Consider the following 13,239-nt stretch of genomic DNA (forward strand, 5'->3'; position numbering starts at 1 on the left):
AGGAAGCAGGTGGCCTCTGCTGCTCCCTGAGGAATAAGCTCCCATTGAAGAAGGGACTCCAGAGGACTGCCCGCCTCTGGGCTTCCTGTTGTGTTGTGCTATGTGATATCTTTATTGCTCAAGCTAACTGGGGTCAAATTTCCTGTTACTTATGGCCAAAAGCATCCCCTCTGACTCAGCGTGCGGAAAAGGAAGCCATGCCATCCAACCAGACTCCCCCGAGTGGCCCTCAGGCTTTGAAGACCCCGGTCCCATCCTCTTTTTCTTTTCTCTTTACTTTTCTTTTTTTTTTTTTTTTTTTTGAGATGGGGTCTTGCTGTGTCACCCGGGCTGGAGTGCAGTGGTTCGATCTCAGCTCACTGCAACCTCCATCTCCCAGGTTCAAGCGATTCTCCTGCCTCAGCCTCCCGAGTAGCTGGGATTACAGGTGTGCGCCACCATGCCCGGCTAATTTTTTCTATTTTTAGTAGAAACGGGGTTTCACTGTGTTGGCCACGCTGGCCTCAAACTCCTGGCCTCAAGTGATCCAAACGCCTCGGCCTCCCAAAGTGCTGGGATTACAGGTGTGAGCCATCCGCCTGGCCCTCACTGCTAATTTACCACCAGCTGTGAGATTCTCCATTCTCTCAGCTCAGCGTTTCCGGCCCCATCTCTTTTTTTTTTTTTTTTTTTTTTTTTTTTGAGACGGAGTCTTGCTCTGTCGCCCAGGCTGGGGTGCAGTGGCCGGATCTCAGCTCACTGCAAGCTCCGCCTCCCAGGTTTATGCCATTCTCCTACCTCAGCCTCCCGAGTAGCTGGGACTACAGGCGCCCGCCAACCCGCCCAGCTAGTTTTTTTGCATTTTTTAGTAGAGACGGGGTTTCACCGTGTTAGCGAGGATGGTCTCGATCTCCTGACCTTGTGATCCGCCCGTCTCGGCCTCCCAAAGTGCTGGGATTACAGGCTTGAGCCACCGCGCCCGGCCCCGGCCCCATCTCTTGCACCTCAGCGGGGGAGCACAGTAGGGTCTGAGTCAGTTCCTACCGAGGAAAGGACCAAATGAGCAGAATCTCCTCCTTGTACCTGATGGGCAAAGGCGCAGATGGCACCTGCAAGAGCTGTGTCCTTAAGAGACACACAGGGGTCAGGTGCTTGGGGAAGAGCAGGAAACGCACATCGGGCCATGCTGCCAGAGAACCTTTAGCAAAAGTTTGAGGCAATGGCAAAACCCTAACTCTACAAAAAATACAACCAGCTGGGCATGGTGCTGTGTGTCTGTAGTCCCATCTCCTCAGGAGGCTGAGGAGGGAGGATTGCTTGAGCCCAGGAAGTCGAGGCTGCAGTGAGCCATGATTGTACCACAGCACTCCAGCCTGGGTGACAGAGCTAGACCCTGAAGGCAATCCCTCATGCTGTTTCTGTTGATGTCCTGCAGCAACAAAAAATCCTGTCTCATTTTGGCCGGGTTAAAAACCACTTCCGCCGGGCGCGGTGGCTCAAAATTGGAGCCTGTTTCCATATAACAGACCTTTGGGCCACTCTGGGCTCTACTCCAGGCTGGAGTGCAGTGACTTGATCTCAGCTCACTGAGAGCACAGGGTGGGGTAGATTCGGGGACTCCCAAGCCCCCAGCCCAGGTATGTTTTGAGTCCTGTTTACCACAGCCATGGAAACAGAGTGAACAAGGGCTGCACTCCTAAGGTAAGTTCTGGAAGTGGGGAGGCTAGAGGCAGGCCAGGTAGGTGCCAGTGCACCTGCGAAGCCCTCAGAGACATCCCACACCTCAGCCCTGGGTGAAGCCCACCTGTCATTCCTTCTCATGCCTCTCCCTGGTTCCTTCCCAGCCCCAGAGCCCCTGTCATGACCCCTTCATCTCCTGTGAGGTCCTTGTCTAGCGTTCCTGACTGCAGCCCTAGGGCTTAGCATGCACCTAGAACATAGTAGGTCTCAATAAATAAGTGCTGCATAGATTAGTAAGGTGCATGGGAGGCATCACTGAGGCTGTAGTTTTTTGTTTGTTTGTTTGAAACAGAGTCTTACTCTGTCATCCAGGCTGGAGTGCAGTGGCTTGATTTCAGCTCACTGCAACCTCCTCCCAGGCTCAAGCGATTCTCCTGCCTCAGCCTCCCAAGTAGCTGGGATTGCAGGTGTGCACCACCACGTGCCACTAATTTTTGTATTTTTAGTAGAGACGGAGTTTCACCATGTTGGCTAGGCTGGTCTTGAACTCCTGACCTCAAGGGATCCGCCTGCCTCAGCCTCCCAAAGTGCTGGGATTAGAGGTGTGAGCCACGCACAGCACCTGGCCTGTTTTCATTTTTTAGACACAGTTTCCCCCTGATGCCCAGGCTGGCGTGCAGTGATGAGATTTCAGCTCACTGCAACCTCGGCCTCCCAGGCTCAAGTGATTCTTACGCCTCAGCCTCCCGGAGAAGCTGGGATTACAGGTGCGCGTCACCACATCCAGCTAATTTTTGTATTTTAGTAGAGACGGCATTTTGCCATGTTGGAAAGGCTTGTCTTGCCTCCCAAAGTGCTGGGATTACAGGCGTGAGCCAACGCGCCCGGCCTGGGGCTGTTTTTTGTTTGTTTGTTTTTTGTAACCTTTCTCTTTTTTTTTTTTTTTTTTTTTTTTGAGACGGAGTCTGGCTCTGTCGCCCGGGCTAGAGTGCAGTGGCCGGATCTCAGCTCACTGCAAGCTCCGCCCCCCGGGTTTACGCCATTCTCCTGCCTCAGCCTCCCGAGTAGCTAGGACTACAGGCGCCCGCCGCCTCGCCCGGCTAGTTTTTTTTTTTTTGTATTTTTTAGTAGAGACGGGGTTTCACCGTGTTCGCCAGGATGGTCTCGATCTCCTGACCTCGTGATCCGCCCGTCTCGGCCTCCCAAAGTGCTGGGATTACAGGCTTGAGCCACCGCGCCCGGCCTGTTTTTTGTAACCTTTCTCAACCACTGGTGTGTTTGAGTAACCACGAAAGGTTTGGATTCTCCCCAGGCAAATGCACCCCAAATGTGACATAGAATTTCAGGGACACCCCTTACCCGAGGTCATTCACAAAGCCCAGCTTCAGATTTGTTTGTCTGAGGGAAAGGAGGCTCCTGAGATCCGGGGGAGACGGTGGGTGTTACCAAGGGGGACATGGGGAGCCCAACCACCCCACAGCGGGCTGGCGAAGAGTGGGGTGGATGAACCCCTTTTCTTGTACTCTCTGCTGCAGAAGGAAAGGGGGCGAGTAGAAGGTGATCCGGGAGGAGCGGGAACACAGAAGGAAAAGAATCCGCCGCAGCGGAAGAGACAGGAATCGGAGGGCAGGGGCGCGGTGGGGAGGCTCGGCCCCGCGGAGGGCGCGGGTGGGGAGAGGGCCGGGCCGGGGCCGCCCAGGAGGGCCGAAGCCGCCAGTGCCGAGATGCCCGGGCCGCCGTCCAGTTTCGAGCGTCTGCCGCGTTCCTGGCAACCGCGCGCGGCTTCCCGGCGGAGGCGGGGCCCGTGGAGAGGTTACTCTGCACCAAGTGCCTGGGCGCAGCCGGCCCGCAGGGCAGCGATGTGGGGTTCGGGTGGGGGAAGATGGGGAGCCCTGGAGGGGGCGCGAGAGCGGGCGGCGAGCCGGGCGGGGAGAGAGTGGAAAGGCTTCGGCGGCGGCGCTGCCCGAGCCCTGGAAACATTCCTCCGAAGGGCGCCCCCGCCCGAGCTTCTGGGATCCGCGCGTGCCGGCCGGGGCTCTCTTGGGGGTCGCCTAGCTCGCTGTCCGCCCCGGAAGGCGAGTGAACCGTTCTCCCACAGCCTCCCCAAATCCCAGAGCCCGGTGCCTCCCGCAGGCCGTCTGCCTCTCCCCCGAGAACGCCCGGGTATGGACGGAGCCCGCCTGGAGCGGTCGCGTTGGCTCTGACATGGGCAGGAGGGCTGCCACTTGCGCCCACCCCCTCCTTCCCTAGAGGTCCGCCGGGACCGCCCAGCTCTCGTGGGATTGGGCTGGTGTCTCTTGCACCCAATCAGGCGGTGTGGGCACCGCACTGCGTCACTCCCCTGCTCCCGGACCATCTGCGGCTCCCTATTGCCGCCTCTACATTCCAGTTTACACCCTTGAGTCGGGCCCAGCACTGCAGGTAGGCTAGGTGTCCAACTATCCAGCACCGGGGGTCCTCCTATCTGGTTGGGCTGGAGGTTGAGGGGCTCTGGACCAGACACCGGCGTACCCCGTGAGCCTCCTTCTCCCATTTTTCTTTCTTTCTCTTTTTCTCTCTCCTTTCCTTCTGTTCCTCTGTGTCTCTCTGACAGCCTCTCTCTCACGCTCACACATTGTATTGCTTCTGTCAGTAGACTGTATACATTTGGTGCCACCTAGATACCAACCAGGTCCTGGGCCTTGCACAGGGCCCTGGACGGCACCTGGGCTGAGCCGGAAACAGCCCCTGCCCTCTGGGAACTCAGGCCCTGGCAGGCAGAGTGGAGGCTGCCCAGGGAGGAGGGTAAGAGCTGAGTTCTGGAGTCCAGTCAGTAGCTTTGGGTTTAAATTCCACCCTTCCACTTCCTGGCTGGGTGTGTCCTTGGGCAAGTTACACTTGGAACCTCAGCTTGCCCAGCTGTCAAATGGGGATAGAATAGCAGTCAGGATGACATCATGGGGCTTGGTTGGGAGGGTTTAAGGAGATAACACCAGTAGCTCTTGGCATACACAGTCCCTTTCAGTAAGCTTCCAGCATGGAAGGAAGCACCAAGACAGAGATTGGACAAGAACCGAGGGTGCATTTGGAGTCCTTAGAATCGATGCCTTTGAGCAGACAGACCCCCTAGCAGCCCTGCAGGCATCGTCAGAGAATAACCCGTTTTCTAATCCCCTCATGTCAGACCACCGTCATTCAAACGCAACCATGGGTGTGAGCCCCAGTCGGGAAAGTTTGCATCAAGGCTCTAAAAGAAGCCCGCAAATAACTGGAGCCCAGGGCATGAATAGAGAGGGAGCCTCAGCTGAGACGCCTGAGCTAACTGTCCAGGAGGCAGGGGGATTTGGGCCGGGCCTGGTGGGTGTATCATGGCACTCCAGAAACAAACACGGAGGCAAAGGCAGAAGTCCAAAGCATGACTTCCACAAGGACACACACACACTCAGACCAACCAGGGTCAAGGCTCCAGTTCTCCTTTCACAGGTCCTGGTGGAGCCTGGCCGCTTGCCTCAGGAGACAGCAGCCCGGGAAGTCACCACCTTCCGGCGAGCTGGGACAGGGTTTCCTCTGAGCCCAGCAAAGCAACAGGCAGGACACGCTGCTGCCTCCTGGGAGAGTTGGCCTTGCAGAGCCTGGGAAGGGGCAGACGAGGGAGGGAGGACTGTCACATGGGGCTCTTCCAGAGTTGAGTCAGGCCCTTGCAGATCTTAGAGCCCCCATGAGATCCTGGGCTTCTCAGAGAAAGGTTTGTAGCAAGTAGGGAGGGGACAGGGCAGCCAGGAACAGCCTGTGCTCACTGCCGCATGTGCGTCACTCCCTGGGACCTCAAGATCTGGTTCTGGCTCTGTCTCTGAGCCAGTGGCTCTCTCCAGGCCTTGAGCCCTGGAAGCCTCAGCCAATCACAAAGTGACAATTGGCACTGAGTTGGCACTTAGGGCCTGCCATGAGCTCAAAGGTATTGTCTCCCAGCAATCCTAGGGAGTTGGTACTCATTACATTCCTTTCTACGGATGGGATGAGGAGACTGAGAGGCAGGGCCTGAGCTGCTGACACGCAGTCAGTCACCGGTGAAGCTGGGACTCAAAGCCAGCCTTGCCAGACACCCAGGTCTGAGCTCTTAACTGTGAGCTGCGAACCCCCTCCAAGGTGGACCCAAGAGACATGCAGCAAGGAGTGGGCGGTGGTGAGAAGCCCCTCCCGCTGCCAGGCTTCCTCCAGTAATGTGCCCATTATACAGAGGAGCTACCAGGGTCTAGCTTTGGTGACTTGCCCAAGGCCGCACTGCTCAATAATGGAGTCCATAAAAAAAATAAAATCTGAGCAGATTGGAGCTGCAAGGGGGCTCAGAGCTCTTCCAATCAAAGCTAATTTTCCGCTCAGGGAAACTGTGGTCCAAAAAAGGCCGAGGCCTCCTGGGACCGATTGGAGCTCTTTCTCTATCATCTTGGGCCACCCAACCCTCCCCAGTGGATTGATAGCCTGCTAACTAGTGAGTCCCACTGAGCGGAAATGGAAGGTGGACTGGGGAGAACAACTCAATAAAAGAGTGCAAGTTTTGGCCAGGCGTGGTGGCTCACACCTGTAAACCCAGCACTTTGGGAGGCCAAGGCAGGTGGATCAGCTGAGGTTAGGAGTTCAAGGAGTTCAAGACCAGCCTGGCCAACATGATGAAGCCTCATCTCTTTTTTTTTTTTTTTTTTTTTTTGAGGCGGAGTCTCGCTCTGTCACCCAGGCTGGAGTGCAGTGGCCGGATCTCAGCTCACTGCAAGCTCCGCCTCCCAGGTTCCCGCCATTCTCCTGCCTCAGCCTCCCGCGTAGCTGGGACTACAGGCGCCGCCACCACACCCGGCTAATTTTTTGTATTTTTAGTAGAGACGGGGTTTCACTGTGTTAGCCAGGATGGTCTCGATCTCCTGACCTTGTGATCCGCCCGTCTCGGCCTCCCAAAGTGCTGGGATTACAGGCTTGAGCCACCGCACCCGGCTGAAGCCCCATCTCTACTAAAAATATACACACACAAAAATTAACCAGGCGTAGTGGTGTGCACCTGTAATCTCAGCTACTTGGGAGGCTGAGGCAGGAGAATCGCTTGAACCCAGAGGTTGCAGTGAGTTGAGATTGTGCCATTGCACTCCAGCCTGGGCAACAAAAATGAAACTCCATCTCAGAAATATAGTCCAAGTTTCATCCAGGGGCCGACGAAAGAACTCCCTGAGCCCTGGTGGAATTCGCCAGGGTAGGAGAGGGAGAGTGCAGCCCATGGGGGCAGGTCACAGCCTACACTCTTCCTTCAGCGTCCTCCCAGCTCCCAGAGCTGCTTTGCCTTCCCTGGCCCTGTGGAGGCGAGGGTGAGGGCGGAGCAGGGAGAGTGGAAGGGTCCTGGGGCCCTTCCGGGAGAGGGGATTTCTGTTGCTGTCCCAGCTCACGGGGTGTCGTTCGATAACCAGGAGAAAAGACTTTTCCTTTACCCCTCTTTCCTTCCTTCTCTCCATTCCTCTCCTTCTGCTCCAATAACCAGAAGTGCGAGGCGGAAGCCCTGAAGCTTCTTGGTTTTGCATCTGCAGAATGGAGATGCTGCCCCGCTCCACATCCCTCAGTCTAGGGTGCTGGGAGCCCAGCAGTCTGTGATCCCACCATGGACAGGCTGGGAGCCCAGCGCTCTGATAAAGTGAGGCTAACATTTTGTGTATTCATCCTACTGAGAGTTGAGGCCCCTTGTTGGTGCCAGGCCAGCCCTACAGTAGGGGCTGGGGTGTAGCCGTGAATGAAGGAGACCCACACCTGTCCCCGTGGAGTGCCTGGTGAGAAGGTCTAGTTCTCAGCCTGAGAGTCAAATGTTGTCAGTCTACAAAAGCCTTATTCACATCACGTGGCTCTGTCAGACCCGTGATGTTTCTGGAAGCAAGAAGGAGCAAAGAAGGAGTGGAGAAAGGTGGGGGTCACACAAGGGCACTAATTTTAATGTTCACTTCCAGCGAATTTAATCTTCTGGGATCTAGCACACCTACGACTTTGAGTACCTTAAAATGCCACTGCTAATAGACTCATAGCACTTGTGTCTTTCAGGGGACCGTTCACTCAAGCATCACAAATGCTCCGTGAACATTCATTAATTAGGACCCAATTAAATAGTTATCATTGGCTGAAAATACATTTATTGCAACGCATTTGACTAGCTACTGGTTTCCCGACTGGGCCTCCACCTGTGTGGTTGTGCTTGAATGATGGTGGCCTGACAGGAGGGGGTTAGAGCATCGGGTTATCCTCTGACAATGCCTGCAGGGCTGCTGGGGAGTCTACCTGCTCAAGGGCATCAATTCTAAAGACTTTGAATGAACCCTCGTTTCTTATCCAGTCTCTGTCTTGGTACTTTCTTCCATGCTGGGAGCTTACTGCAAGGGACCATGTATGCCAGAGTCTTCCAGAAGAAAAATTCAAGGTCGAGCAATAACCTGGTTGCTCACGCCTGAAGTGTGGGTCCTTCCCTTTCCCTTTTTTTTTTTTTTTTTTTGAGATGGAGTCTCGCTCTCTCACCCAGGCTGGAGTGCAGTGGCACGATCTCGGCTCACTACAACCTCCGCCTCCCGGGTTCAAGCGATTCTCCTGCCTCAACCTCCCGAGTAGCTGGAACTACAGGCACACGCCACCACGCCCGGCTACTTTTTGTATTTTTAGTAGAGATGGGGTTTCACCATATTGGTCAGGCTGGTCTTGAACTCCTGACCTTGAGTGATCTGCCAGCCTCGGCCTCCCAAAGTGCTGGCATTACAGGCATGAGCCACCACGCCTGGCCAAGGGGTGATTTTTTAAAATACCGATTTCTTTTCTTTAATGGCCATTGATTTATTTAGGGTTTCTCTTGTTTTTGAATAAACTTTGATCATTTATACTTTCCTGTAAATTCTCTATTTCATTTATGATTCTTAAAACTTCCACTCTATCTGTAGTTTCATACTTTTTTAAAATTCCTAACATTTGTGTCTTTACTCTTCCTTGATTAATCTTGCTAGATGTTCTTCTATTTTATTTGTCATTTCAAAGAACCAGCTTTGGGCTTTATTGAACATTTTGTAATTGATTTCCTTTTCATTGATGCTCTTATCTTTATTGTTTATTTCCTTCCACTGTTGTTTCCTTTTTTTTGTTTTTGAAGCTTCTTTAGTTAGTTGAAAGCTTTACACATGTATGGTTTCAATCATTCTTGTTTTAAAGTAAATGCACTTAAGATTATATATTTCTCCATAAATGTCCTTTTAGTTGCATTCTGCAAATTTTGTTTTGTATTGAGCAAATATTTCATATTGAGCAAATATTTCATAATTCCCACTGGGATTTCTGTTGTCTTTGAGTGGGCTCAGTGAATAACCTCCCTTTTCCTTCCTGGATTCTGAACTAACTGAGAGATAGGACAAGAGTCAGCAGAGGAGGGCAGTTTTTTTGGGGGGTTGGGCGTTAAAACATTTTTTTTTTTTTTTGTAGAGATGGGGGTCTTGCTTTGTTGCCCAGGTTGGTCTCGAACTCCTGGCTTCAAGGGGTCCTCCTGCCTTGGCCTCCCAGAGTGCTGGGATTACAGATGTGAGCCATCACACCCGGCCTTAAAAAAATCATTTTTAAAAAAACTGATAGAAATAAGATTGGAGGATGAGGGTAGGTAAAACAGCCAAATGGGCTTCTGAAAAGGGGGATTTGGCCGCCTTAACCGCTGGTCACTGTGATGCTGGAGGTGGCAGGTGCAGGAGCAGAGAATGACGACTGCCTGTGGGCAGCTCATTGACTCCCAGGAAGAGAAAGGGAGTGGGTGAGTCAAGTGGGCCCATTTTATGGTTCTCACATTCACCAATCAGGTAAGTCACTCTTTCTCCAGGCCTGAGGGTGGAAAGGAGAAGGGAGAGGCTGGGCGTGTCACACAGATTTAGCTCCCGCTACATGGAAGGAAGTGTCAGGATTAGGAAATAAACGTTCCTACAACAATTTCCTCTTGAACCTATGAAATAGAAGTGTGCTTCTTAGTTTTCAAAGACAGAGTTGTTGGCTGGGTGTGGTGGTGCGTGCCTGTGATCCCAGCACTTTAGGAGACTGACAGGTAAGGATTGCTTGAGCCCAGGAGTTCCAGACCAGCCTGGGAAACAACGCGAGACCCCATCTCTATAAAAAAAAAAAATTAAAAATTAGCCAGGTGTGGTGGCACACACCTGTAGTCCCAGCTACTCAAGAGGCTGAGGTGGGAGGATTGCTTGAGTCTGGGAGGTTGAGAGGCTGCACTGAGCCGTGATCATGCCACTGCACTCCTGCCTGGGCTACAAAGCAAGACCCTGTCTCAAAAAACCAAAAAAGAAGATATAGTTATTTTAAGTTGCCTTTAAAAAAATATATGTATGGATCAATTTCTAGATTCTTTGCTCCATTGATCTATTTCTTTGTCCTGAGGCCAACATCCCATTGTCCTGATTACTGTAGCATTATAGTAAGCCTGGAAATATCGTAAATCTTGAAAAATAACCCTTGTTACTTTTGTCTGAAATTTTAATTCCACCTTTTTGTTTTTAAGAAGTAGATAATGTATAAATTTACTGCCTATCTTCTGAATGTGATTTGACATATATTAGTATATCAATCTAAATCTTTTTTTTTTTTTTTTTGTGACGGAGTTTCGCTCTTGTTGCCCAGGCTGGAGTGCAATGGCGCGATCTCAGCCTCTGCCTTCCAGGTTCAAGCAATTCTCCTGCCTCAGCCTCCCCAGTAGCTGGAACTACAGGCACCTGCCACCACGCCTGGCTAATTTTTTGTATTTTTAGTAGAGACGGGGTTTCACTATGTTAGCCAGGTTGGTCTCAAACTCCTGACCTCATGATCCACCTGCCTCGGCCTCCCAAAGCGTTGAGATTACAGACGTGAGCCACCACGCCCGGCCCTCAATCTAATTCTTAACATTGTCACTTGTGTGATCTTCCATCTTTGTGAAAGTCTTAGTCTTTTCTTATATTTTAGATGGAACTTCTTGATTTTAAAGGGAAATTTCACTCTTTTGCAGACACTTGACACTGAATGAGTGTCATTTGGCAAACTGCACAAGTGATCATTCAATACATATCCCTACTCCAGGCTTTCTTGCCTAGATACATTTCCTTCTTGATTTAATTATATTATTTAATGTCAAAAATTTCGTTAGGATTATATAGTTTTTACAGACAATAGTTGTGGCAGAGTTGCTGGTTGTCCCCCAATATCCACTCTTCCTGTCTTGCAAGGTAATAGAATTTTTTATCTGGACATGTGGTAGACCCGATAAGAACTATATTTCCCAGCCTTCTTTGGAGCTAGCTATGGATTATGGGATGTAAGTAGGAGTGGTACAGTGTGTGTGACTTACAGATCCTACTCTTGAAAGGAAACAGCACGCCCTGCCCTTGCCCCGTTTCTGCTGATGGGAAGGAGGGTGCAGTGGTGAGCCATCTTGAACAACGGGGCTCAGAGCAACACTACAGGGATCAAGAAGCAAGAAAACATAAGGGGCCATGTGCGGTGGCTCATGCCTATAATTCCAGCCCTTTGGGAGGATGAGGCGATTGGATCACTTGAGGTCAGGAGTTTGAGACCAGCCCGGCCAACATGGTGAAACCCCGTCTCTACTAAAAACACAAAAATTGGCCGGGGATGGTGATGTGCACCTGTAATCTTAGCTACTTGAGAGGCTGAGGCAGGAGAATCACTTGAACCCAGCGGCGGAGGTTGCAGTGAACTGAGATCGTGCCACTGCACTCCAGCCTGGGCAACAAGAGCTAACATCTGCCTCAAAAAAAAAAAAAAAAAAAAAGGCCCCAGGCTGGGTGCAGTGGCTCATGCCTGTAATCCCAGCACTTTGGGAGGCCAAGGCAGGTCGATCACGAGGTCAGGAGTTCGAGACCAGCCTGGCCAGCATGGTGAAACCCCGTTTATACTAAAAATACAAAAATTAGCTGGTGTACTGGTAGGCACCTGTAATCCAAGATACTCAGGAGGCTGAGGCAGGCGAATCACTTGAACCCGGGAGGCGGAGGTTGCAGTGAGCCAAGATCATGCCACTGTGCTCCAGCCTGGGTGACAGAGTGAGACTCCGTCTCAAAAAAAAAAAAAAAAAAAAAAAGGAAGGAAGGAAGGAAAGGAAGAAAGAAAGAAAAGGAAACATAAGGAACCTGAGTCTCCAGCAACTCGGAGCTGCTTTGTGACTATTTATGCCCAGACTGTTACTTAGGGAGAAATACAATTCTATCTTTGTGAGCTGCTAGTATTTCGGATCTCTGTCAGAGCAGCTGAACTTCTATCCTAGTATAATAACTAGATTTACCAATATCATTTACTAAATTATTTGTTCACTACCGCTCTTTGATACTCCTTCCCTTTTAATTTATATTTCTTCTTGGCAGAGAATCTCTCTTAAGAGTTTTTGCAGCAAAAGTTTGGGGGTGAAAAATCTCGAGATTTGTATTTTTGAAAATGCTTTCCTCTCCAAGTGGATAGTGTCAGAATAAAGAAGAAGAAGAAAACATTGGGCCAGGTGCGGTGGCTCACTCCTGTAATCCCAGCACTTTGGGAGGCCAAGGTGGGTGGATTATGAGGTCAGGAGTATGAGACCAGCCTGACCAACATGGTGAAACTCCATCTCTATTAAAAATACAAAAATGAGCCGGGTGTGGTGGCAGGTACCTGTAATCCCAGCTACTCAGGAGGCTGAGGCAGGAGAATCATTTGAACCTGCGAGGCAGAGGGTTGCAGTGAGCTGAGATGGCGCTACTACGCTCCAGCCTGGACAACAAAGCGAGAGTCCGTCTCAAAAAAAAAAAAAAAAAAAAGAAGAAGAAGGAGAAGGAGAAGAAAACATTTTCCTTTCCTTTTGCTCTTACTCCTTTTTTGTTTTTTGGTTTTGTTTGTTTGTTTGTTTGTTTGCTCTGTCACTTGGGCTAGACTGCAATGGCATGATCACGATCACTGCAGCCTTGATCTCTCTGCCTGAAGTGATTGTCTCACCTCAGCCTCCCAAGTAGCTGACATTATAGGCATGTGCCACCTCACCCAGTTAATTTTTAAATTTTTTGTAGAAACAGGATCTCACTAAGTTACCAGGGCTAGTCTCAACTCCTAGGCTCAAGCGATCCTTCCATCTTGGCCTCCCAAACTGCTAGGATTACAGGTGTGAGCCTCCGCACCCAGCCTGCTCACACTCTTTTTTTTTTTTTTTTGAGGCAGAGTCTCGCTCTGTCGCCCAGGCTGGAGTGCAGCAGCGCAACCTCGGCTCACTGCAAGCTCCGCCTCCCGGGTTCACGCCATTCTCCTGCCTCAGCCTCCTGAGTAGCTGGGACTACAGGCGCCCGCCACCTCGCCTGGCTAGTTTTTTGTATTTTTTAGTAGAGACGGGGTTTCACCGTGTTAGCCAGGATGGTCTTGATCTCCTGACCTCGTGATCTGCCTGCCTCGGCCTCCCAAAGTGCTGGGATTACAGGCGTGAACCACTGTGCCCGGCTCACACTCTTTACTGATAGTTTAGCTAGGTATGTTATTCTGAGTTGGTAGTTAATTTTCCTCAGCGCCCTAAAGGTGTAATTCCATTGTTTTCTTGCTCCTTTT

At 51.3% G+C, this 13,239-nt stretch overlaps 1 long non-coding RNA gene across 2 annotated transcripts in view; it reads left to right on the forward strand.

The window, feature by feature from the left end:
• Positions 1-3,955: 3,955 nt before the first annotated feature.
• LOC114672715 (uncharacterized) overlaps positions 3,956-13,239 on the forward strand; it is an 85,412-nt gene continuing 76,128 nt past the window's right edge. For both annotated transcript variants that reach the window (XR_013405491.1, XR_013405490.1), the window contains exon 1: positions 3,956-4,080. This is a non-coding gene — a long non-coding RNA (uncharacterized LOC114672715). The remainder of the gene's footprint in view (positions 4,081-13,239) is intronic.

Source organism: Macaca mulatta, chromosome 15 (genome assembly GCF_049350105.2).
Source record: "Macaca mulatta isolate MMU2019108-1 chromosome 15, T2T-MMU8v2.0, whole genome shotgun sequence".
In the NCBI taxonomy this organism is placed as follows: domain Eukaryota; kingdom Metazoa; phylum Chordata; class Mammalia; order Primates; family Cercopithecidae; genus Macaca; species Macaca mulatta.